Genomic DNA, 27,558 nt, shown 5'->3' with positions numbered 1-27,558 from the left:
CACTGAGTCAATTCTTTTCATTCCCTTCTCCTTCTGTCATTTTAGGTGGTAGATGTCCCCGGTAGGTTTTCTCTATTGTGTTTCATGTATGGCTCCCATATTTGTTCAAATATTGTAATATTATTTCTTAAATGATATGTTATATTTTTCTAATGGAATACATTTCTATATACCATTGTTGTATTCTCAAGTTATCTTCGAATTTCCAGGCTGACATAATACATTTTTTTGCTACAGCTAGGGCTATCCTAACAAATCTTTTTTGTGCACCATCCAAATCAAGTCCAAATTCGTTGTTTTTTATGTTACCTAGGAGGAAGATCTCTGGGTTTTTTGGTATATTACTTTTTGTAATTTTATTTAATATCTGGTTTAGATCTTCCCAAAATTTTTACACTTTCTCACATGTCCAGATTGCATAAATTGTTGTTCCCATTTCCTTTTTACAGCGAAAACATCTGTCAGATACTGTTGGGTCCCATTTATTTAACTTTTGAGGTGTAATATATAGCCTGTGTATCTAGTTATATTGTATCATACATAACCTCATATTTATTGTATTTCTCATAGTTCCCGAGCATAACTTCTCCCATGTTTCCTTCTTTATCTTTATGTTTAGATCTTGTTCCCATTTTTGTTTAGTTTTACCATTTGTTTCCTCGTTCTCCTTTTCTTGTAGTTTAATATACATGTTTGTTATAAATTTTTTGATTATCATTGTGTCTGTAATCACATATTCAAAATTACTTCCCTCTGGTAACCTCAGACTGCTTCCCAATTTGTCCTTCAAGTAGGATTTCAGTTGGTAGTATGCCAACACTGTATCGTGAGTTATATTATATTTATCCTTCATTTGTTCAAAGGATAATAATTTATTTCCTGAAAAGCAATTTTCTATTCTTTTGATCCCTTTTTTCTCCCATTCTCTAAAGGAAAGGTTATCTATTGTAAAAGTGATTAGCTGATTTTGCGTCAGTATTACTTTTGGTAGTTGGTAGTTTGTTTTATTCCTTTCTACATGAATCTTCTTCCAAATATTGAGCAGATGATGTAATACTGGAGAATTCCTACGTTGTACCAATTTTTCATCCCATTTATATAATATATGTTCGGGTATCTTCTCCCCTATTTTATCTAGTTCTAATCTAGTCCAATCTGGCTTTTCCCTTGTTTGATAAAAATCTGATAGGTATCTTAATTGTGCGGCTCTATAATAATTTTTAAAGTTTGGCAGTTGTAAGCCTCCTTGTTTATACCATTCTGTTAATTTATCTAGTGCTATCCTCGGTTTCCCCCCTTTCCATAAAAATTTCCTTATTATTTTCTTTAACTCCTTGAAGAATTTCTCCGTCAAGTGCCAATAGGCAATGCCTGAAATAGGTATTGTATCCTTGGGAAAATGTTCATTTTAATACAGTTTATCCTTCCTATTAGTGTTAGTGGTAAGTCTTTCCAATGCTCTAAGTCGTCCTGTAATTTTTTCATTAGTAGATAATAATTGAGTTTATATAGATGGCCGAGGTTTTTATTTATTTGTATACCTAGGTATCATATTGCTTGCATTTGCCATCTGAATGGTGATTCTTTCTTAAATTTTGAGAAATCCGCATTATTCATTGGCATTGCTTCACTTTTATTTGCGTTAATCTTGTATCCCGACACTTCTCCATATTCCTTCAATTTCTTATGTAATTCTTTTATTGATATTTCTGGTTCTGTTAAGTATACTATAACGTCATCTGCAAATAAACTGATTTTATATTCCTTGTCTTTTATTTTTATCCCTTTTATTTTATTTTCTGTTCTTATCAGTTCTGCTAGTGGTTCTATGGCTAACGCGAACAATAAGGGTGATAGTGAGCATCCCTGCCTTGTTGATCTGCTTAATTTAAATTGTTTTGATATATATCCATTTACTGTCACTTTCGCCAATGGCCCCTTATATAATGCTTTAATCCAATTAATATATTTCTCTGGTAAACTGAATTTTTGTAGTACTTTGAATAAATAATTCCATTCTACTCTGTCAAAGGCCTTCTCTGCGTCTAAAGCCACCGCTACTGTTGGAGCTTTATTTCCTTCTACTGCATGAATTAAGTTAATAAATTTACAAATATTGTCTGTTGTTCGTCTTTTTTTTAATAAATCCAATTTGGTCTAGATTTACTCTTTTTGGTACATAGTCGGCTAATCTGTTTGCTAATAGTTTAGCTATTATCTTATAATCTGTGTTAAGTAAAGATATTGGTCTATATGAAGCTGGTGTGAGTGGATCTTTCCTTGTCTTTGATATTACTGTAATTATTGCTGTTTTGCATGAATCTGGTAAGCTTTGTGTTTTATCAATCTGGTTGATTACTTCCAGGAGGGGAGGAATTAATAAATCTTTAAATGTTTAATAGAATTCTATTGGGAATCCATCCTCTCCTGGTGTTTTATTATTCGGTAGTTTTTTTTATTATCTCTTGTATTTCTACTATTTCAAATGGTTCTGTTAATTTATTTTATTCCTCTATTTGTAATTTCGGTAGTTCAATTTTAGTTAAAAATTCATCTATTTTGACTTCTATTTTCATCTATTTTCAGTTTGGTATAATTGTTCGTAGAATTCTCTGAAGTTTTCATTAATCTCTGTTGGATTATATGTGATTTGTTTGTCTTTTTTCCTTGATGCCAATACCATTCTCTTAGTTTGTTCTGTCTTAAGCTGCCATGCTAGAATTTTGTGTGTTTTTTTTCCTAGTTCATAATATTTCTGTTCTGTCTTCATCATGTTCTTCTCCACCTTATATGTTTGTAGTGTTTCATATTTTATTTTTTTATCTGCCAATTCTCTTTTAGTTGTATCTTCCTTCATTGCTAATTCTTTTTCTATATTTACTATTTCCCTTTCCAACTGCTCTGTTTCCTGATTATAGTCCTTCTTCATCTTGGTTACATAACTTATTATTTGCCCTCTAATGAACGCTTTCATTGCAACCCACAGTATAAACTTATCTTTCACTGATTCCGTATTTATTTCAAAATACATTTTAATTTGTCTTTCAATGAATTCTCTAAAATCCTGCCTTTTAAGTAGCATGGAGTTTAATCTCCATCTATACATTCTTGGAGGGATGTCCTGTAACTCTATTGTCAATATCAAGGGTGAATGGTCCCATAATATTCTAGCTTTATATTCTGTTTTTCTTACTCTGTCTTGCATGCGAGCTGATAACAGGAATAGGTCTATTCTTGAGTATGTTTTATGTCTACCCGAATAATATGAATATTCCTTTTCCTTTGGGTGTTGTTTCCTCCATATATCCAAAAGTTGCATTTCTTGCATTGATTTAATTATAAATTTGGTTACTTTGTTCTTTCTGTTAATTTTTTTTCCCAGTTTTATCCATGTTTGAATCCAAATTAAGGTTGAAATCCCCTCCTATTAGTATGTTCCCTTGCGTGTCTGCTATCTTCTAAAAAAATCTTGCATAAATTTTTGATCTTCTTCGTTAGGTGAATATACATTGAGTAAATTCCAAAACTCCGAATATATCTGACATTTTATCATTACATATCTCCCTGCTGGATCTATTATTTCCTCTTCTATTTTAATTGGTACATTTTTACTAATTAATATAGCTACTCCTCTAGCTTTTGAGTTATATGACGCTGCTGTTACATGTCCTATCCAATCTTTCTTTAATTTCTTGTGCTCCATTTCAGTTAAGTGAGTTTCTTGCACGAATGCTATCTCAATTTTTTCTTTTTTCAGTAAATTTAGCAGTTTCTTCCTTTTGATTTGGTTAGGTATTCCGTTAATATTTAAAGTCATATAGTTCAACATAGCCATTTCATACTTTGTTTATCTTTCCTTTCCGTTTCCTCATCATCACCCTTCCTTCTTATCCATTTCAGCTTTCTTGTTTTGAACACTTTATAAGACAACATTTCTAAAACATCAAACATTTCCCTTATTCCCCTATCTAAAATTTCTTTAACCCCACTATCCCCTCCCCTTCCTGAGTTGCCCTTTATCCCTTGTCGGGCAACCACATCTCCCCTCTCCATTTGGATTTGCGAATTCACTCGCAAGCGTCAACTGATTTCGCAGTGACCGTAACTCCTCCCCACCCAGCCCCCCTAGAAAAGATTTTAATTTTCATATATAACAAAGGTCACTCTCTTAATTCCCTCCTTACTTCCTCTCTTCCCTTTCTTTCCCTTATTAATTCTTATCTATACTCTATATATTTTCCTTTAAATACGGATACACTCATGTACACACATATATACATACACACACAGACACACACACACACACACACACATATATATATGTATATTAATATATATATATGTATATATATATGTATATTAATATGTATATGTATATATATATGTATATATATATGTATATATGTATACATATGTATATATGTGTATATATATATGTATATATGTATATATGTGTATATATATGTGTATATATATATGTGTGTATATATATATGTGTGTATATATATATGTGTGTATATATATATGTGTGTATATATATATGTGTGTATATATATATATGTGTATATATATATATATGTGTATATATATATATGTGTGTGTATATATATATATGTGTGTATATATATATATATGTGTGTGTGTATATATATATATATATATATACCCATATATATAGTTCGTGGTCATTTTTGCTCTCGTTACATGTCTTCATCTCTCTGCCTGTTTTGTAGTTGTTCTGCAAATTTTCGTGCTTCCTCCGGATCTGAGAATAGTCTGTTTTGCTGCCCTGGAATAACTATTTTAAGTACCGCTGGGTACTTTAGCATAAATTTATATCCTTTTTTCCATAGGATTGCTTTTGCTGTATTAAACTCCTTTCCCTTCTTCAGGAGTTCAAAACTTATGTCTGTATAGAAAAAATTTTTTTGACCTTTGTATTCCAGTGGCTTTTGTCTTCTCTTATTTTCTTCATTGCTTTCTCCAATATATTTTCTCTTGTTGTCTATCTTAGGAATTTTACTAAAATGGATCTTGGTTTTTGTTATGGCTGTGGTTTAGGGGCTAATGTTCTATGTGCCCTTTCTATTTCCATTTCTTCCTGTAATTCTGGTCTTCCTAGGACCCTGGGGATCCAATCTTTTATAAATTCTCTCATATTCTTGCCTTCTTCATCTTCCTTAAGTCCCACTATCTTTATATTATTTCTTCTATTATAGTTTTCCATTATGTCTATCTTCTGAGCTAACAGCTCTTGTGTCTCTTTAACTTTTTTATTAGATTCTTCTAATTTCTCTTTTAAGTCGTCTACTTCCATTTCTACGGCTGTTTCTCATTCTTCCACCTTGTCCACTCTTTTTCCTATATCTGACATGACCATCTCTAATCTATTCATTTTTTCTTCTGTATCTTTTACTCTTCTTTTTATTTCACTAAATTCTTGTGATTGCCATTCTTTTACTGATTCCATATATTCTTTAAAAAAAAATATCCATTGTCTTGCCTTTCCCTTCTTCTTCTATTTCTCTGTGTTCTTCTACTTCTTCTTCTTCTTCTTCTTCCTATGGGTTGGTCATCTGTTGTTTCCTTGATTTCTTTTTACTCTCTTCTTTCTTATTCTCGTTGTTTTCTATGTTCTCTTCTTGCTGCTGTTCTGTGGCTGTCATTCTCAGCTGTGGAGATCGACTCCTCAGCTGGTCCCCCCTCCCGTCAGTGTTTTTTTTGTCTTGCGCATCGCGCATGCGCGACTCCTCACGCATGCGCGGTTGCGCACTTTTACTTGGCTCCGCGAGCCATTTTTGTAGTCCCGAGCTCGGGACTTCGACTGACCTGAGGGAGCGGGCTTCTCTCTCCATGGCGGGCCTCCTCGGACAGGTAAGGCCTTCACCTTCTTCTTCCGATGTCTTTTCTTCTTCTCTTCTTCCCGTTGCTTTCGACTTTTCTTTCTTCGCTGCCATTTTCTTCCCACCTTTATTTTCACTTTATTTTAATTTTTGTGTTTGTGCCTTTGTGTTTTCTGTTTTTTTAAAAATTTTCCGGAGAGGGCAGGAGTTCCCCGACCGGCCACTACTCCATCACGTGATCAGTCCCCCAACACCTCCAATCCTTGTGCAATTTACCACATTACCATCCAGATCACTGATAGAGACGACAAACAGCAATGGTCCCAGCACTGATCCCTAAGGCACAGCACTAGTCACAGGCCTCCAGTCTGAGGAGTAATCATCACTCCCACTCTTTGACTTCTATATTGCCAATGTCGAATGCAGTTTACTTCCTCAGCATGAATACCTGAAATATCCTGACAAACGTCCCATGTAGTTCATTGTCAAAGTCCTTACTAAAGTTCATATAGACAACATCCACAGCCTTTCCTTCAACATTCTTGGTAACCTCCTTGAAAAAATCTATAAAATTGATTGGACAAATTGTATGCACAAAGCCATGTGGACTATCCATGATCATTCCCTGGCAATCCACATACTTGCATATCTGATCTCTTAGAACATCTTCCAATAATTTACCTTCTACTGACGTCAAACTCACTGGCCCACAATTTCCTGGGTTAGTATTGGAGCCTTTTTTAAAAAACAGAACAAGATGAGGTACCCCCCAATCCTCTGGCACCTCACCTGTGGCAAAGGACAGGGCCATGCAATTTCTACACTAACGACCCTGAAGGTGCGAGGGAATATCTTCTTGTCAAGCCTTGGGGATTTATCCACCTTCATTTGCTTTTAAAAACACAAGCACCTCCTCGTTTTTAATCTGTATTAGTTCCATGACTTCACTGCTTATTTTCGTACATCCCAAGTCTCTAGGGTAGGTTCCTGAGTAAATACTGATGCAATTAAAACCATTTAAGATCTCCTCCATCTCTTCTAGCTTCATGCATCTCTGACCACTTTCATCTTGTGACAAAGTATATAGAGATATATCAGTATGTTTTTGAGAGATAAATTGGGAAAGGTTTGTTAGAGTAGATCACATACAAACACTTTAAAACAGATCTTATTTAAAATACTGGAGCTCTGCTCTGCTCCATGGTAGATGTATCAGCTCCAGAGCTTTTGCAAGAGCTCTGAAGAGTACTCAAGAGACTTCACTAATGGATTGTTGTTTACAAAAGGCAACAGATGAAAGAGGATGTTTTCCTGTGGTTTTGAAAGCAGAGAGAGAGTCAAACAGACTTGAGAGAGATCACTTGTACAGTGTTACACCCAGCAGAAGTAGCTGTGACTAGAACAGGACAAGCTGGCAAGCTCATTTGGAAGACGGCCTGGTCAAAGCCCTTGTGATTCATGCAAGAGGAGAGGACTGGCTGACTAATGTTTCACTTGGAATAAGTGAAACAAAAAGGAACTCTGTGTGACCTGAAAGAAAGAGGTTATCATCTGGAGAACCCTGAAAGGGCAAGTTTCGTCAGCAAGACACTGGAGTGGCTGATGGAAGTACATCAGTGTGGATGTCCTGGAGCAACAAATCTCTCTCTGAAAACCGACAAGAACCTTCCTGAGCGGTATCCATTTACCTTTCAAGCACCAAAGCCTGCCGAACTTTATAAACGTTAAATTCTGTGCACAGAATAAGAATTGCCTACAACCAGTAAACTTTGAGGAATGAGAAGTGAGATTGGACTGTGAACCAAAGAACTTTAGTGAACTAACACACACGGGCGCTTGGAATTAGAAGGGGGTTAAGCTAGGTTAAGTAATTCAATAGAGATAAGTTAAAGTTTAATTCTGTTTTCATGTTTAAAGATAATTGAAAGTAACATTTGTTTAAATAACCATTTTCCTTGGTGAATATCTATTGCTGATGGGTTTATGGGTCCTCTGGGCTCGAAACAATCTTCAAAGGGACCATTTTTGTCCCTAACTATCTTTGGCTTGTCTTCGTGGACGAAGATTTATGGAGAGGTAATCTCCACGTCAGCTGCAGGCTCGTTTGTGGCTGACAAGTCCGATTCGGGACAGGCAGACACGGTTGCAGCGGTTGCAAGGGAAAATTGGTTGGTTGGGGTTGGGTGTTGGGTTTTTCCTCCTTTGTCTTTTGTCACTGAGGTGGGCTCCTTCTTCAAAGGAGGTTGCTGCCCGCCGAACTGTGAGGTGCCAAGAAGCGTGGTTTGAGGCGATATCAGCCCACTGGCGGTGGTCAATGTGGCAGGCACCAAGAGATTTCTTTAGGCAGTCCTTGTACCTCTTCTTTGGTGCACCTCTGTCTTGGTGGCCAGTGGAGAGGTCGCCATATAACACGATCTTGGGAAGGCGATGGTCCTTCATTCTGGAGACATGACCTACCCAGCGCAGTTTGATCTTCAGCAGCGTGGATTCGATGCTGTCGGCCTCTGCCATCTCGAGTACTTCGATGTTGGAGATTAAGTCGCTCCAATGAATGTTGAGGATGGAGCGGAGACAACGCTGGTGGAAGCGTTCTAGGAGCCGTAGGTGATGCCGGTAGAGGACCCATGATTCGGAGCCGAATAGGAGTGTGGGTATGACAATGGCTCTGTATACGCTAATCTTTGTGAGGTTTTTCAGTTGGTTGTTTTTCCAGACTCTTTTGAGTAGTCTTCCTTGGTGAGTCTGTTGTCTATCTCGTTGTTGATCCTTGCATCCGATGAAGTGGTGCAGCTTGTCCGTGAACTACTCTTTGCAGACAATGCTGCTTTAGTTGCCCATTCAGAGCCAGCTCTTCAGCGCTTGATCTTCTGTTTTGCGGAAACTGCCAAAATGTTTGGCCTGGAAGTCAGCCTGAAGAAAACTGAGGTCCTCCATCAGCCAGCTCCCCACCATGACTACCAGCCCCCCCACATCTCCATCGGGCACACAAAACTCAAAACGGTCCCTAACTATACTTTTACTCTTAATATACCTGTAGAAACTCTGAGGAATTTCCTCCGCATTGTCTGCCAAATGAACCTTTTATCACTCCCAATTTCCCTCTTAAGTTTTCCTGTCAGTGCTTCACTCCCCCAGCCCCTGCCTCAGATTTAGCATTCCCATGTTCAGTCCCATCCTTAGCCCTCGCCTCCTCATTCTCTCTGTGACCTCCCCCAGTTCTGTCATCCTCTAAAATCTCTCCTCCCCCATCTATGACCCTGTTTTGCATCCCTGCATCTTTTCAGAATGAAGCCTGTGACCAGTTGGGTGCTGCAGGGATGGGTGCTGGATCCTCTGTTGCTTGTCAGATATATTAATGATTTCCATAAGAATTTAGTTGGCAGGATCAGTAAGTTTGAGGAGGACGTCACAACATGTGGTCGAGTGAATGGTGAAGAAGTTTGTGTCAGGTTACAACAGGAGAGAGATCAACTGGGAAGGTGGACAAAGGAACGACAGATCCCATTTAACTCGGACAAATGTGATGTGATGCATTTTGGGAAGTGAAACCAGGGCAGGAGTTTTGTGGAGCAGAGAGACCTGGGGTACAAGTACATAGTTCTCTGACAGTGGTAGACTGTCTGACGGGTAGACGGGGTGGGGAAGAAGGTGGATACTTGCTTGCCTTCATCAGCCGAGGCATTGAGTGCAGAAGTTGGGAAGTGATGATCCACTTGGACATGGTGCTGGTTGGTTCAAACCCAGAATGTGATGTGCGGTTCTGGTCGTCACACTACAGGAAGGATGTGATTAAACTGGGCCACGTGTAGGAAAGATTCACAAGATGGTGCCAGGATTGAAGGGTCTGAGTTACAAGGAGAGATTGGATCGGCTGTTTCCTGGTTTCCCTCGAGTGAAGGAGGCTGAGGGGAAACATGAGAAGGTGACAGAACATTAGATCAGACACAGATAGGGTTGATGGACAGGGTCTGTGTCCCACAGTAGGAGTGCGTAAAACTGGAGGGAAGGTGAGAGGGAAGAGGTTTAAAGGGGATCTGAGGTGTAAATGTTTCACACACTCAAGAGCAGGTGTCTGGAATGAGCTGTCAGAGGAGGTGGTGGAGGCAGGAACAGTCACAAAATTTCAGAGGCACCTGGATGGGTGGAGCCACAAAATCAGAGAACGTTACAGCACAGAAACAGGCCCCTTCATCCCTTCTAGTTTGTGCCAGATTTTTTTTTGCTCCATCCCACTGACCTGTATCTTGTCCATAGCCCTCCAGACCTCTCCCATCCATGTACCTGTCCAAATTCTTAAATGTTAAAATTGAGCCCACATACCCCACTTCAGTTGGTAGCTCATTCCGCACCCCTCCACTCACTGTCTTCCCCCTAATCTTTTCCCTTTCACTTTTCACGCATTTGGATCTCACCAACCCTCAGTGGAAAAAGCCTATTTACGTTCACTATTTCTACCTTATTGATATCTTTCCTGTACTTCGGTGATCAAAACTACACACAATACTCCAAATTTACCATGTCTTGTACAACTTTAGCATAACATCTTAACTCTTATACTCAAAACTTTGATTGATGAAGGCCTATATGCTTAAAGCTTTCATTCCAACCCCGTCCAGCTGAGATGTCACTTTCAGGGAATTGTGTATCTGTATTCCCAGAACCCTCTCTGTTCCCGCACTCCTCAGTCCCCTATCATTTACCGTGTATGTCCTCTCTTGCTTTGTCCTTCCAAAATCCAAAATCTCACACTTGTCTACATTAAATTTCATCTGTCATTTTTTAGACCATTTTTCTAGCTGATCCAGATCCCTCTAAGTTTTGAAAACCTTCACTGTCCATAATCTTAGTGTCATCTGCAAACCTGCTGATCCAATTTATCACATTATCATCCAGATCATTAATGTAGATGACAAACAACAATAGTCCATGAGACACATCACTAGTCTCAGGCCTCCAGTCTGAGAAACATCATCCATCACTACTCTCTGGCTTCTCCCATCCAGCCATAGTCAAATCCACTTTACTACTTCACCATGAATTCCTAACTTCTGAACCTTCCTGATGTGAAATATGAAGTGTTCACAATCACTACTCTGGAGACAAATTCTTGGAGAACAGTTTCAGCTTTATTTCGAGTCTGCAGAATCAGGTGTCTCTGGTCTGGAGAAACATCGGTCGTTTAGAATCATCACTCCTTTGTCCAGTCCTGCGTTCAACATCACTTACCTTCTTCCAATCAGAATCCCAATACATTACAACATTCTCCTTTTCCCTTACAATACAGGTATCACTCAGTTGACACGGTTTCCATCGTCAGTTTGTCCATGTTTTGCATCGGAGCCAGGGTCAGAGGATCAGTCGCCTCCTTGCATGGCTCGAGGCTGAAGTGAGTGTATTCTTTATTTGTGGTAAATCGTTACAAAGAGATCACAAGTAGGGTCGACAAGGGAGATTAAGTGGTTATTATTTATTTGGTCTTTGAAAAGGCTTTTAACAAGGTGCCGCACACGAGCTTGTGAAACAAGATGGGAGCCCATGGAATTACAGGAAGGAAGTGGCATGGGTAGAGCAATGGCTCGTCGGCAGGAAACGGAGAGTAGGAAGAAAGGGATCCCATTCAGGTTGGCCACTGGTTACCAGTGGGGTTCTGCAGGGGTCGGCATTGGGACCACTTTTATTTACCTTGTATATCTGTGATTTGGATTCTGGAATAGATGGCTTTTTGACTAATTTTGCAGATGATACCAAAATAGGTGGTAGAGCGAGTGGTGCTGAGGATATGGAAAGGCTGCTGAGAGACGGATAGATGAGGAGAATGGGCAAAGAGGTGGCAGATGAAATATAATATTGGAACGTGTACGGTCATGCACCTTGGGAGAAGAAATAGTTGGTCAAAAAGTTCCAAGGTGCAAAAGGGTTCCTCGTGCAGGATACCCGAAAGGTTAACCTCCAGGTTGAGATGGAAGTGAAGAAGGTGAATGCAGTGCTGGCATTCATTTCTAGCACAGTTGTTACGAGCCCAGAGGACCCCAAACCCAGCAGCAATAGATATGCACCACAACAAAGGGCGACTTAAACAAAAGTTTATTTTAATTATCTTTGAACGTGAAAATAGAATCAAACTTTAACTTAACTCTATTGACTCACTTATCCTACTTCTAATTCTAAGTGCATGTGTGTGTAATGTGTGTGTAAGTTCAGCAAAGTTCTTTGATTCACAGTCCAATCTTACTGGTTCCAGGCAATTCTTGAACTGTGCACAGAAGTTAATATGATTAAAGTTCACCAGACTTTGGTGTTTAATAGGTAAATGGTTACCACTCAGAAAGGTTCTTGTTGGTTTTCAGAGAGAGAGTTTCTCTTGTTCTAGGACATCCACAACTGATTCCTTTTTAATCAACCACTTCAGTGTCTTGTTGATGAAACTTGCCCCCTTCAGGGTTCTCCAGATGATAACTGTCACATTTGTGGCCCGAAATGTGAAGTTAATAAAACATTAAACACAAGTTTATCAGGTAAACTTCTTAGTGTCTTTTTATTCTCCGGTTTCCTTTGTTCTCCTGCTTGTGTTCTTATCTCTCTCTCTCCTACCACGTGACTTCCGGTACATCTCATACATATTCATTATCATGACATCCCTCCTTTAATCAGAAATAAACTTTACCTTCACTTACCAATATGTCTCGGAAACATACAAACATCGTAACTAATGGTAATACTATAACTCAACTACATAAAGTTTACTTCCTACAGCACTCATACATGCACTTTATGATATAAAATTAAAATACTGTCCCAAAGTTCTTATTAAAACTATGGCACAAAGTCTTCGTATCGTTTGGGCACTTTCCGGTTTCGTTTCGGCCTGCCTGCGATATTGTCGTCGCTTCTCGGTTGTTCACTCTCAGTGTCGGAAATACTGCTCGCCTCGGCTTCGGGTGTTTCTGGCGCTCTAGTCACTTCATCAGGAGTGCTGGTAACTGCCTCTGGAACATCATCAGGTCTCTCAGTTTCAGCATCTCGTATTGGCCTTTCAACCTCTTCGCTCGATGTATCTCTGGACTGGTACCTTTTTACACCTGATACATTTCTCTTATACAGGACTCCAGTCGGAGACTTGACTGTCACCATACTGCCACTTCTGGATACGACAGTATAGGGTTGATGGTAATAAGGTGTGTCTAGCTTACCACCAGTTTCATGCCTCACTAGAACATTATCTCCTGGCATGATGTCTGAGTACTTGGCTCCACGTTTCGAATCTGTGTACAGCTTTGCTGCACCTTTCTTTTCAGCATCGTGGTCCCTCATCTCCTGGTCGTCTCGGATTTCCTTTATTTCTGGCATTTTTGTGCAGATTTTTCTCCCAAAAAATGCTTCTGCAGGACTTTTTCCAGTGGTTGCATGAGGCGTTGCTCGATAGACAGCCACATAAGATAGCAATGCTTCTCGCCAATTTTGTCCTTCTGCGTGTGCAATCCTCAATCGTTTTTCAATGGATTGATTTTGTCTCTCTACTTCTCCATTGGCTTGCGGCCATTTCGGAGTTACTTTATGATGGTGGATACCTGTGGTCCTCATGTATTCCGCAAATGTCTCTGAAATGAATTGTGGACCATTGTCAGAGTATAATGTAACAGGTAATCCATATCTTGCAAATATCTCTGCTAACGCTTGTATTGTTTTTTCAGTGGTTGTGGACTTCAACACCACATACTCATAGTATCTGCTGTAGTAATCTATCACTACCATAATTGATAAAGGTCGGTAAAGGTCCAAGAAAATCAACAGCTACGTCGATCCATGGTCCTATCGGAAGTTGCGTACTCCGGATCGGTTCTGGCGGATTACTCCTACTTGTGATTTGACATCCGTGACAAGTTTTAACAAATTTCTCGGCGCCTTTATCACAACCTGGCCACCATACCTTGGTCCTGAGGTTTTGCTTGGTACCAATAATGCCTAGGTGTCCTTCATGCGCTAAGGATACGATCTTCGGTCTCAATCTTTGTGGTATCACCAATCTGCAACCTCTCAATACACACTGTCCGATGCAACAAAGTTCGTCTCTAATGGGAATGTAAGCCTTGTGAGTACACTTGTCCCATTGTCCACTCTGTATGCATTCTCTTACTTCCCTGAGTTCTGGATCACGTTCGGATTCTCTCTCGACTTCCTTCGTAGTCACAGCTTTCGGTGTCGCCTGAATAGCTACGAAGCGTACAAAGCTCTCTGTTTCTGTTCCCAATTCTGACTTGGATTGTGGACATCCATCCTTCACCAATCTGGACAGCGGATCAGCAATGTTTGCTTTCCCTGCAATGTGGATTACTTTATATTTGTAGGGTTGTAGTCTGAGTACCCATCTCTCTATTCTGGCACATGGTTTGGATCTAGGTGCATAGATCACCTCTAATGGCTTATGATCTGTGATGAGTTCAAATTCAATGCCGTATAAATATGCATGGAACCTCTCATAGGCCCATACAAGTCCGAGTGCTTCTTTCTCTGTCTGAGAGTATCTTCTTTCCACATCTGATAATGATCTGCTGGCATAGGCAATGATTCGTGGTCCTCCATCATGCATCTGGACCAACACGGCTCCTAAACCAACTGGGCTGGCATCCGCTATGACTTTGGTTGATGCCGCCGGATCGTAATATCCAAGAGTTTTTTCATCTGTCAGGCTTTGCCTTTGGAAGTTGTACTCTTCCTCTTCTGGTCTGCATTGGACTTGCTTTTGCACTTCTTTGCAAAGTGGTCCTTACCTCCACACTTTCTGCAAACTTTGCCTTTGACCGGGCAATATGGGTCTTTTCCAAAGTGACCTCGGTTTCCACATCGATAACACTCCACGTCCTGTGTCAACGTATATCTTGGCTGATTATGGCGATGTGAGAGCCTCTTAATTTGCTGGCTTGAGTTGTCTTTCAGGGTCATGGTATGAAATTGCCCTTCAACAGCCTCTAATGCAGCAGCAATGGTTAAAGCATCAGTGAGTTCCAACTCACTCCCTCCTTCCAGTAGACGTCTTCTGAGTTTATCTGATCTGCAGTGCTGTACGACTTGATCCAATAATTGGTTGTCCAAATCAGCTGGCATGTAATTGCATCCAACAGCTAGCTGGCGTAGTCTCGTCACGTACTGAGCAATTGTCTGGCCATCTTCTTGTCTCGTTCTCCGAAACAAATGGCGTTGAAATGTAGCATTCGGTGTCACTACATAGTGTGCATTTAATGCATCTACCGCTTTCCGGTACTCATCCTTTCTTCCAATATTTAAAAGTGTCTTAAATGTTTCCCGAACTGAGGGTCCAGCAATGAAAAGAAGTAACGCCCTTCTTTGTGCTTTTTGTTCAACTGTACCGGTATGTAGAAATAGGCCACGACTGTCGGCGTAGGATTCAAATTCTTCCAGCCATGCCTTCCACTTCACACGTACAGTACTTGCATCACCCGTTGGGTCAAAATGAGCAATTCCACTATGTGTTAGAAAGTCACCGTTTGCACCAGCCATGAGGAAATATTCAAGCCCCAAAAGTACTGAGTGAAAGAGAAAATTCTTTATCACCTTGAAGTTGTCTGTAAACCTCTGTAATCTTGTTTAAAATTTTCTTCAAGCTTCTTTCATCCTCGTCGCCAATGTCACATTTGTGGCCCGAAATGTGAAGTTAATAAAACATTAAACACAAGTTTATCAGGTAAACTTCTTAGTGTCTTTTTATTCTCCGGTTTCCTTTGTTCTCCTGCTTGTGTTCTTATCTCTCTCTCTCCTACCACGTGACTTCAGGTACATCTCATACATATTCATTATCATGACAATAACCTCTTTCTTTCAGGTCACCACAGAGTTTCTTTCTGTTTTCCCTATTCTATTTCACCAAGCCATCTTTCAAAGCTTGCCAGCTTGTCCCTCTGGAACCAATAGCTCTCTCTCTCTCTCTCTCTCTCTCTCTCTCTCTCTCTCTCTCTCTCTCTCTCTCTCTCTCTCTCTCTCTCTCTCTCTCTCTCTCTCTCTCTCTCTCTCTTTCCCCCCCCCCCACTTTCAGGTGGCCACAATACCCAACTATAAAGACTCCAATGCGGCTGTCAGGTGGCCACCTGAAAGTGGAGAACCTGGGCAGGAGGAGCACTTACCCAACCCTGCTCCTGTAGGTATATCCTCCGACTCCAAGAATCCCCTGTAGCACCTGCAGGGGGTGGGCTGATGACATCGCGGTGACATCGTTAGCCATTGACTATGGCCTGTATTATACAACAGTGAACCCGAGAGATCCATGAGATTGGGGCGGGATCCAAAGCCTTTGATTGTGCCACTAAAGTTGTCCAACATTTGCTCTCAGCTCTCCCACTGAACTCTTGTCGAGCCGTGAAAACAATAATTTCATTCATGACCACATACAAATTGCGGGGATTCACGGCATGTGCTCCGTTTACCAGTTCGCCCTATTAAAACATTCCAAATTTCACCCACTTTCCCATGGGAGTTTCCGAACTTTTAGAACTGTGTCTGCGTTTTTTAAAATGTAAGGATTGTTATGTTTACATCAGAACAGGCTCTTTGACCCACGTGTCTGTGCCGAATATGATGGTCCGCCCGACGAAGTGTTCACATCTGAATTGTTGGCTGCCCTTTTATGTACTGCAAATCAGTCTAAAATTCTGCTGCTTGCTCTTGGTAGATATCCCTCCACCCACTTCATTTTGAATATATCTATCTATCAGTCTCTTGAACCCCACTATTGTATCTGCTTCTAACATTACTTCTGGCAGCCCGTTCCAGGCACTAATCACTCCCTGCATGAAATATTTTTCCCGCACACCATCCTTTAACTGCCCCCTCGCCTTAAACGCACCACCGTGACGTAATTAAACGCCTGGTTATTATTTCAATTATTTAGAATTATATTGTGGGAATTAGATTTTTGGTCATTTATTGTCTGATGTTTGAATGTTTCTTTGATTATACAAACTTTTTCTAAAAATTTTTTATTTTTCACACCATAAACCACATTGACCATGATAAATACATTTTCCTTTTCAAATATATACAGTGTCATTTTCTCCCCCCTCCCTCCTCCCATCTCACCCTCCTTACCTCCCCCCCCCATCCATTTAAAGTTCAAAATCTAAGATACATTAAACCAGTCAAACAATGTTGTCATTCAATAAAAATAAACAAGAAATTCCACTGAGTCAATTCTTTTCATTTCCTTCTCCTTTCGTTAATTTAGGTAGTGAATGTCCCCGGTAGGTTTTCTCTATTGTGTTTCATGTAAGGCTCCCATATTTGTTCAAATATTTCAATATTATTTCTTAAACTATATGTTATTTTTTCTAATGGAATACATGTATTCATTTCCATATACCATTGTTGTATTTTCAAATTATCTTCCAATTTCCAGGTTGACATAATACATTTTTTTGCTACGGCTAGAGCTATCTTAACAAATCTTTTTTGTGCACCATCAAAATCAATTCCAAATTCTTTGTTTTTTATGTTACTTAGGAGGAAGATCTCTGGATTTTTTGGTATATTGTTTTCTGTAATTTTATTTAATATCTGATGTAGATCTTCCCAAAATTTTTCTACTTTCTCACATGTCCAGATTGCATGAATTGTTGTTCCCATTTCTTTTTTACATCGAAAACATCTATCAGATACTGTTGGGTCCCATTTATTTAACTTTTGAGGTGTAATGTGTATCCAGTTATATTGTATCATACGTAACCTCGTATTTATTGTATTTCTCATCGTTCCAGAACATAATTTCTCCCATGTTTCCTTTTTTATCTTTATATTTTATCTTTATATTTTATCTTTATATTTATATATTTCCCATTTTTGTTTAGTTTTACCATTTGTTTCCTCATTCTCCTTTTCTTGCAGTTTAATATACATATTTGTTATAAATCTTTTGATTATCATTGTATCTGTAATCACATATTCATTCATGACCACATGACCACTTCCCTCTGGTAACCTCAGACTGCTTCCTAATTTGTCCTTCAAGTAGGATCTCAATTGGTAATATGCCAGCACTGTATCTTGAGTTATATTGTATTTATCTTTCATTTGTTCAAAGGATAATAATCTATTTCCTGAAAAACAATTTTCTATTCTTTTGATCCTTTTTTTCTCCCATTCTCTAAAGGAAAGGTTATCTATTGTAAAAGGGAATAACTGATTTTGCGTCAATATTAGTTTTGGTAATTGGTAATTTGTTTTATTCCTTTCTACATGAATCTTTTTCCAAATATTGAGTAGATGATGTAATACTGGAGAACTCCTACGTTGTACCAATTTTTCATCCCATTTATATAATATGTGTTCAGGTATCTTTTCCCCTATTTTATCTAATTCTAATCTAGTCCAATCTAGCTTTTCCCTTGTTTGATAAAAATCTGATAGGTATCTTAATTGTGCGGCTCTATAATAATTTTTAAAGTTTGGCAGTTGTAAGCCTCCTTGTTTATACCATTCTGTTAATTTATCTAGTGCTATCCTTGGTTTCCCCCCTTTCCATAAAAATTTCCTTATTATTTTCTTTAACTCCTTGAAGAATTTCTCTGTCAAGTGTATTGGCAATGCCTGAAATAGGTATTGTATCCTTGGGAAAATGTCCATTTTAATACAGTTTATCCTTCCTATTAGTGTTAATGGTAAATCTTTCCAATGCTCTAAATCGTCCTGTAATTTTTTCATTAGTGGATAATAATTGAGTTTATATAGATGGCCGAGATTTTTATTTATTTGTATACCTAGGAATCTTATTGCTTGCATTTGCCATCTGAATGGTGATTCCTTCTTAAATTTTGAGAAATCCGCATTATTCATTGGCATTGCTTCACTTTTATTTACGTTAATCTTGTAACCCGACACTTCTCCATATTCCTTCAATTTCTTAAATAATTCTTTTATTGATAGTTCTGGTTCTGTTAAGTATACTATAACATCATCCGCAAATAAACTGATTTTATATTCCTTGTCTTTTATTTTTATCCCTTTTATATTGTTTTCTGTTCTTATCAATTCTGCTAGTGGTTCTATAGCTAACGCAAACAAAAGGGTGATCGTGTGCATCCCTGCCGTGTTGACCTACTTAAGTTAAATTGCTTTGATATATATCCATTTACTGTCACTTTCGCCAATGGCCCCTTATATAATGCTTTAATCCAATTAATATACTTCTCTGGTAAACTGAATTTTTGCAATACTTTGAATAAATAATTCCATTCTACTCTGTCAAAGGCCTTCTCTGCGTCTAAAGCAACTGCTACTGTTGGCGCTTTACTCCTTTCTACTGCATGAATTAAGTTAATACATTTACAAATATTGTCTGTTGTGCATCTTTTTTTAATAAATCCAGTTTGGTCTAGATTTACCATTTTAGGTACATACTCTGCTAATCTGTTTGCTAATAGTTTAGCTATTATCTTATAATCTTTATTAAGTAATGATATTGGTCTATATGACGCTGGTGCGAGTGGATTGCTTTAGTATTACTGCAAATATTGCTGTTTTACTTGAATCTGGTAAGCTTTGTGTTTTATCAGTCTGGTTGATTACTTCCAGGAGGGGAGGAATTAATAAATCTTTAAATGTTTTGTAGAATTCTATTGGGAATCCATCCTCTCCTGGTGTTTTATTATTTGGTAATTTTTTAAAATTATCTCTTGTATTTCTATTATTTCAAATGGTTTTGTTAATTTATTTTGTTCCTCTATTTGTAATTTTGGTAGTTCAATTTTAGTTAAAAATTCATCTATTTTCCCTTCTTTCCCTTCGTTTTCAGTTTGGTATAATTGTTCATAGAATTCTCTAAAGTTTTCAATATGTGATTTGTTTGTCTTTTTTCCTTGATGCCAATACCATTTTCTTAGCTTGTTCTGTCTTAAGCTGCCATGCTAGAATTTTGTGCGTTTTTTCCCCTAATTCATAATATTTCTGTTTTGTCTTCATCATGTTCTTCTCCACCTTATATGTTTGTAGTGTTTCATATTTTATTTTTTTATCTGCCAATTCTCTTCTTTTAGTTGTATCTTCCTTCATTGCTAATTCTTTTTCTATATTTCCTATTTCCCTTTCCAACTGCTCTGTTTCCTGATTATAGTCCTTCTTCATCTTGGTTACATAACTTATTATTTGCCCTCTAATGAACGCTTTCATTGCATCCCATAGTATAAACTATACTGATTCCGTATTTATTTCAAGGTACATTTTAATTTGTCTTTCAATTAATTCTCTAAAATCCTGCCTTTTAAGTAGCATGGAGTTTAATCTCCATCGAAACATTCTTGGAGGGATGTCCTGTAACTCTATTGTCAATATCAAGGGTGAATGGTCCGATAATATTCTAGCTTTATATTCTGTTTTTCTTACTCTATCTTGCATACGAGCTGATAACAAAAATAGGTCTATTCTTGAGTATGTTTTATGTCTACCCGAGTAATATGAATATTCCTTTTCATTTGGGTGTTGCTTCCTCCATATATCCAAAAGTTGCATTTCTTCCATCGATCTAATTATAAATTTGGTTACTTTGTTCTTTCTGTTAATTATTTTTCTCAGTTTTGTCCATATTTGAATCCAAATTCAGGTTGAAATCCCCTCCTATTAATATGTTCAAAAAAAAATATCTTGCATAAACTTTTGATCTTCTTCGTTAGGTGAATATACATTGAGTAGATTCCAAAACTCCGAATATATCTGACATTTTATCATTACATATCTCCCTGTTGGATCTATTATTTCCTCTTCTAGTTTAATTGGCACATTTTTACTAATTAATATAGCTACTCCTCTTGCTTTTGAATTATACGACGCTGCTGTTACGTGTCCTACCCAATCTCTCTTTAATTTCTTGTGCTCCAATTCAGTTTAATGTGTTTCTTGCACAAATGCTATATCAATTTTTTATTTTTTCAGTAAATTTAGCAGTTTCTTACTTTTAATTTGGTTATATATTCCGTTAATATTTAAAGTCATATAGTTCAGCGTAGCCATTTCATACTTTGTTTATCTTCCCTTTCCATTTCTCCATCATCACCTTTCCTTCTTATCCATTTCTGCTTTCTTGTTTTGAACACTTTATAAGACAACATTTCTAAAACATCAAACATTTTCCTTATTCTCCTATTTAAAACTTCTTTAACCCCATTCTCCCCTCCCCCTCCTGAGTTGCCCTTTATCCCTTGTCGGGCAACCACATCTCCCCTCTCCATTTGGATTTGCGAATTCACTCGCAAAAGTCAACTGATTTTGTAGTGACTGTAACTCCTCCCCACCCAGCCCCCCCCAGAAAAGATTTCAATTTTCATATGTAACTGACCTGAGGGAGCGGGCTTCTCTCTCCGCGGCGGGCCTCTTCGGACAGGTAAGGCCTTCACCTTCTTCTTCCAACATTCTTTCTTCCTCTTTTCTTCCCGTTGTTTTCGACTTTTCTCTCTTCGCTGCCATTTTCTTCTCACCTTTATTTTTACTTTATTATAAATTTTAATCTTGTACCTTTGTGGTTTGTGTTTTTTTTTTAAACTTTTCGGGAGTGTCTTGGGTAAACTTGTACCTCTCACTTTGTTCGTTTTAGATTGGTCACAGTGTTTGAGCTACCGAAATAAAATAGACACACACACCGAGAGCAGTTCAGATTATACAAATGTTTATTACAAATTCAAAAGTTGATTTCACACTACAATATGCAAGCCCTTCCCAACTATACTTATCAACGCTTGGACTGGTCCCAACTGCCAAAGCGAGGCAACGACTGCACACTTGTAGTAGGTTGTCAGGGTGCCGGTAGCAGTTTCTCCACCTACCCTGACCGGGACGTTGGCTGGACCCTAGAAGTTCTTCTTCTTGCTGAGAGATGTTGCCACCTCTCGGAGAGTCTCTCTCTTCAGCAGCGGGACCTTGCCTTATATTACCCAAAAACTGCTTACCCAAGCACCTATTCCCAGCACAGCAAGAAAGATAAGCAAGCAAGCTAGCATACTAGGTTTCTAACTAGTTACATAATTTTCAGCTTATCACTTTTAATACAATGGTTTATTCTACATCAAGGCTAGGCTCTGACAGTCTGTGACCAAAACAAGCAGGAAGATTAAATGTTCTCGGTACACAGATAACAGCATCTCTGGCCCCTCAGTGGAATTTTGCTTATGTCTGCTGAGTCTAAAAACAATTAGGTTATCAGCCTTGCAGAATCCAAAGCTGCAAGTTTTTAAAAAAAGGTTTCTCAGCTCTACAGAACCAAGAACTGGAAATTAAGAAAAAACAGGTTAACTAAAATAGGTTAAAATCTTTTTTTTAACTTTTCGGGAGAGGGCTGGAATTCCCTGACCGGCCACTACTCCATCACTTGACTCCCCCCCATTATACAAACTTGAAGGTGAAAATTCCACCAATTATGAACAGTTTTTCATACACACACACACACACACACACACCTCCTTACTCCCAGTACAGATGGAGGGGGGAGGATATTGCGATAGCAAAGTTTCAAATATCCCACACTTTGAATTCTCCGATCTCCATTCCTGGTGTGGCTGATCACAGTTTATAGGCAAACGACACGTTCGGGACTCGGAGGGGCTTCAGCATCTCCAGCCACCCCCTCTCTTTTATCTTTTTACATGAAGAATGTCAAATTGTTAGAATGGAAAATTGTTAGAATGCCACCTGGAAAGATTGGATGTGAAATATCTCATTAAGATTAAAACAGGAAAGATTTCTTTCTATGCTTCAACTGGTAGCGCAACAATTAAATTGGATACTTGTCTCAACCTTACAACTATCGTACTCAGGACCTTCAGAGCAACATTGCATATAAATGTTGAGTAAATTATTACTGGCTGCCAACATCCCCATAAACCTTTCTCTTCTCTCCTCCATGTTCCTGATCCTGTGTTCCTTGCAGCTTCAGCCTCAACGCGCTGCAAATGACGCCAAGGCAGCGTGGGTGGGATTAGGCCACAGTCCACAGGAGCCGGCGTTCGCTCTGGCATGGCTCTCTTTCTGCCAGCACATTCAGGTGACAGGAAGGTATCTTCTCCATGGCCACCTGAACATCACAGCTGCACTCCCCCAGCCACGTCTGCCGGTGCATTATCTGCGTCCGTGCACCTAAAAGCAGCTTCTCACTCCCTCCATCTCTGAGATCAAAGCCTCTTTTTTTTCTGCTCTCTGCCTGCAAAGATCACATGACCTTCCAGACAGTAAATGCTCTTTTCCAGACAGCTGCTGCTGCCTGTTGTTACATTTGTTGCCTTTTGCAAAAGCTCCTGCAAAAATTCTGTTTTAAAGTATTTATGTGTGACCTGCTCTAACAAACTTTTCCAAATTTATCTCCCAAACACCTCGATATATTCTGTCACGCCTCACTTGGAGAACCTTATTTGAGAAAAGATGTACTGGAGTTGGACAGGGTTCACAGAAGATTTACCAGAATGGTACCAGGAATATGAGGAATGTTTGTCGGTTTTCGGACTGTACTCGTTAGTGTACAGAAAGACGAGTGGGGAACTCATAGAGACATTATGAATGTGGAAAGACCTGGACAGAGTAGATGTGGCTAGGATGTTTTCCATGGTTGGGGAGTCGAGGACCAGAGGGCATAACTTCAGGATAAGAGGGTGACAGTTTAAAACAGATGTGGAAAAATATCTTTAGTCAAAGGGTTGTGCGTCTTTAGAACTTGTTGCCACAGGCGGCTGTGGAAGCCAGTTCTTTGACTGCATTTAAGGAAGAGATTGACAGGTATTTGATTAGTCATGGCCTCAAGGGTTATGGGGAGGCCAGGGAGTGGGGATGAGTGGGAGGATGGATCAGCCGATGATTTGAACGGCAGAGCAGAATCGATGGGCCAATGGGCCTACTTCTGCTCCAAAACCTTGTCATTACTGTCCCTCCCCCTCGTCACCAAGAACGAAGCGACAGGTTTCCTAGTTCTGCCATCTCTGTCCTCCTGTGTGCAGATGACGCACAAATTAAGAGTACAGTGGGCAGTGAGGAAGGTTCTGAAAGCTTGCAGTGGGATCTGGACCAGCCGCAAAAGTGGGCTGCAAAATGACTGATAGAACTTAATGCAGACAAGTGTGAGGTGTTCACCTTTGGAAGGATTAACTTTAGTAGGATGTACACTAAATGGTAGGGCACTGAGGTGTGCGGACGAACATCGGGATACAGGTACATAATTCCCTGAAAGGGATAGGGTTGTCAAGAAAGTTTTTGGCACATTAGTCTTCAGAAATCAAAGTATTGAGTAATAGGAATTGGGATGTTTTGCTGAAGTTGGTGAGGCCAAGTGTGGATTATTGTGTGCAGTTTGGTCGCCCAACTACAGGAAAGGTATCAGTTAAATTGAAGGAGTGCAGAAAAGATTTACAAGGGTGTTTCCAAGACTTGAGGAACTGAGCTACAGAGAAAGATTAAATTGGTTAGGACGAGCACCTGGAATTTCAGAGAAATGCAAGCAGGCCTTTCCACATTGAGGCTGTGAGAAGCTCAACAGGCTTCGGTAAGTTAAGGAATTGGATTTGTAATTAGTTGAACTCGGGATCATTCGGGAGGCAGAAGGGGTGATAGACAAGAGCTATAGGGACACTATCACATCTAGAGGTCAAGAGAAGGGTAGATGGGAGAGGGAAAGGGACCAGGCAGGCAGTGCAGGGCACCCCTGTGGCTGTCCCCCCTCATTAACAAGTATACCATTTTGGATACTGTTGTGGGGGACGACCTTCCAGGGACAAGCCACAGAGATCAGATCTCTGGCAAGGAATCTGGTCCTGTAGCTAAGAAGGGAAGGGAGTAGAAGAGATGAGCTGTAGAGATATGGGATTCCATAGTTAGGGGGACAGATAAGAGGTTCTGTGGAGGAGATCGAGTATCCCGGATGGTATGTTGTCTCCCTGGTGCCAGGGTCCGAGATGTATCAAATCGAGTTCACGGTATTCTCAGGAGGGAGGGTGAGCAGCCAGATGTCATGGTCCATTAGGGACCAACGATGTGGATAGGAAAGGTAGAGAGGTCCTGCAAGGAAAGTTGGGCGCTGGGATGAAGGACAGGATCTCCATGGTAGTAGTGATCTCAGGATTGCTACTCAGCCATGTGCTGGTGAGGTTAGAAATAGGAGAATAAAGCAGCTCAACATGTGGCTAATGAATGGTGCGGTAGGGGGTGGGGGGGGGGCGTGCTTCAGGTTCCTGGATCATTGGACTCTCTTCCACTGAAGGTGGGGCCTATTGCGACAGGACTGTTTGCATCTGAACTGGAAATGGACATATCCTTGCAGGAAGGTTTGCTAGTGCTGCTCTGGCGGGTAAACTAGATTTGCAGGGGGAGGGGAACCAGATGCTAGTAGAGCAGATAGAAGGGTGGAGGAGGGAAAAGACGATATGAAAGTTTCATGCACTGTTTGAAGTCAATGGGTTGAATGTGGTGGAAATGTTCTCCGGTCATCTCTTGAAATGTGCTGAGTGTTGTAGGAAAGGGAGACAAGCTTAGAGCGTGAATTGGCACATGGAATTATGACATTGTGTCCATTAGTGAAACTTGGTTGCAGGAGGGGCAGGACTGGGAGCTCAGTGTTCTGGCTTCTGTTGCTTTGGACGCGATAGAAAGTGGGGGGATGTTGGGGTGGAATGGCATTGCTCATCGCGGAAAATATCACAGCTGTGCTCAGGCAGGAATGACTAGAGGGCTCGTCTACTGAGGCCTTATGGGTGGAGCGGAGGAACAGGAAAGGTATTATAGACCGCCCAATAGTTAGCGAGAATTGGAGGGGCAAATCTGTAGGGAGATAGCAGACAACTTCAGGAAACATCAGTTTGTGATAGTGGGAGATTTTAACTTTCCACATATTGACTATAAAAGGGCTGGATGGCTTGGAGTTTGTCAAATTTGTTCAACTAGAGAGAGATCAATACTGAATCTCTAGCAGGGAACAAGACAGGACAGGGGACAGAAGTAGGGGAACATTTTGGGTCCAGTGATCATAATGCCGTAAGTTTCCAGTTAATGATAGAGAAGGATCCACACACCACCCCCCATCTGCACACTGTGGGCAATGTTAACCCTGAGCAACATGAGGTTGTCAGAGATCTTCATGCCCAGAGCTGTGCAGAGCTGGTCTGGGTGGACAGACTTGACTTGATTCGCAGTGAGATTCCAAATTGGAGAAAGGACAATTTTGAAGAAATTAGAAAAGATGCAGAATGCATGGACTGGGATAAATTGTTTTCAGGCAAGGATGTGCGAGGTAAGTGGAGGTTCTTCAAAGGTGAATTTTTGAGAGTACAGAGTTTGGATGTTTCTGTCAGAATCAAAGGCAAGATTAGCAGGCAGAGGGATTTCTCCTGTGTCGTCAACCTTGCCGTGATGCATTATGGGTGACAGGCATGCGCGTTTCCCTGGTGCTGGCACTGCCAGAGCAGTTCTAGCTGTCTGGGGGGAAACTGTGGCCATTTGGTTCTGCAGACCTTGCCGGGATCCAAACCCTGGTTTGTAATGCCAACAGTTAAAACTGGCACAAAGCACAAATATATAATAAACGCAGAAAATAGGTAGTGTCAGGCAGTCTCTAAGGCAGTTGTTCACAACCTTTTTCTTTCTACTCACATACCATTTTAAGTCATCCCTTACGCAGGATGCCACAGGTGCTCTGTGCTTAGTAAGGGATGACTTCAAGTGGTTTGTGAGTTGGGGGAAATGAAGGTTGAGAACCACTGGTGTAAGGGCTTGGACTCCACATGTTGACAATTCTTTTCCTCTCACTGAAGCCCCTTGAGCTGTTAACTTTCTCCAGTAACAGGTAAGGGAAGAGCTCTCTCACGGGTTGGGCATCTGCAGCATGTTGCCTGTGTTGTTCATGCGATGTATTTTCCTTTTTGCAAGGTCTTGCTCGGAAACCGGGCGGGAGATTTCCCTCCCAGATCCGAAACGACCCCTCCCGCCAAAAGTTACTGGCCGGGGTATTTCTTCAATCACGCGATGCTTTAAAATGTGCATGAATGTGTGTTTTAAAAAGAGACCAAATGTTTATAAGTGTGGAACTGCCACAGATTTTGCATAATTAGCCATCGCCAGAGTTTCGTTTGGCTTTAACCAGCCAGAGTCTTGTTACCACCTCGTGCTGATGAATCGCTTATGGTGTAACACGTGGGGGCATTGGAAACTGTCCTCTGGGCACCCTCCTCGGCCAATGAGGAGGAGGTGGGGCAGACGGAGTGAAATGGGCCACCTCAGTGCCGACCCACTCGGTCAAAGTTGTAATTTTGCCCCGCATTTCATCCAAATGGACATGCCCCCTCTGGAGGGTCATTTCACTGCTGCCCGATTCTGTCAGCTGAATCTAACCCAGTCGATCAGAAATGCATTAGCTGTAAATGGATGACAGGTGCTGGAGCTCAGGTATATATTTCCCTGACAGAATTTCCGACTCGGAGTCCCGACTCCGAACCCTCCTCTTGACCAACACCAAGTTCCGAGCCGAAGTGGTCCAGACAGTGGGAGATGGGGAAGAAACAGTGGGATGATAGACGGATAAGGGGTAGGGGTGGAGGGAATGAGTTGGCAGAGGGAGAAAATGGGGAGATGAGAGAGGAGGGTGGGAAAGGTGAGAAGGGTTGGTAAGGGGCGGAGGGAAAGGGGTTGTAGGTAGGAGGGGAAGCGGAGGGAGGCGGGTGAGTTGGGCAGCGAAGAGTAGAGGGATGGAGGGAGG

General features: G+C 40.2%; 1 protein-coding gene across 1 annotated transcript in view; it reads left to right on the top strand.

Moving 5' to 3' along the window:
• Positions 1–27,558, top strand: part of LOC138764540 (zinc finger protein 420-like) — a 76,096-nt gene that overhangs the window by 3,047 nt on the left and 45,491 nt on the right. The gene's annotated exons all lie outside the window — the stretch shown is intronic.

This window comes from Narcine bancroftii, chromosome 5 (assembly GCF_036971445.1).
Source record: "Narcine bancroftii isolate sNarBan1 chromosome 5, sNarBan1.hap1, whole genome shotgun sequence".
NCBI lineage: Eukaryota > Metazoa > Chordata > Chondrichthyes > Torpediniformes > Narcinidae > Narcine > Narcine bancroftii.
The sequence above is the reverse complement of the archived record's forward strand: the minus strand, read 5'-3'. Positions and strand labels throughout refer to the sequence as shown.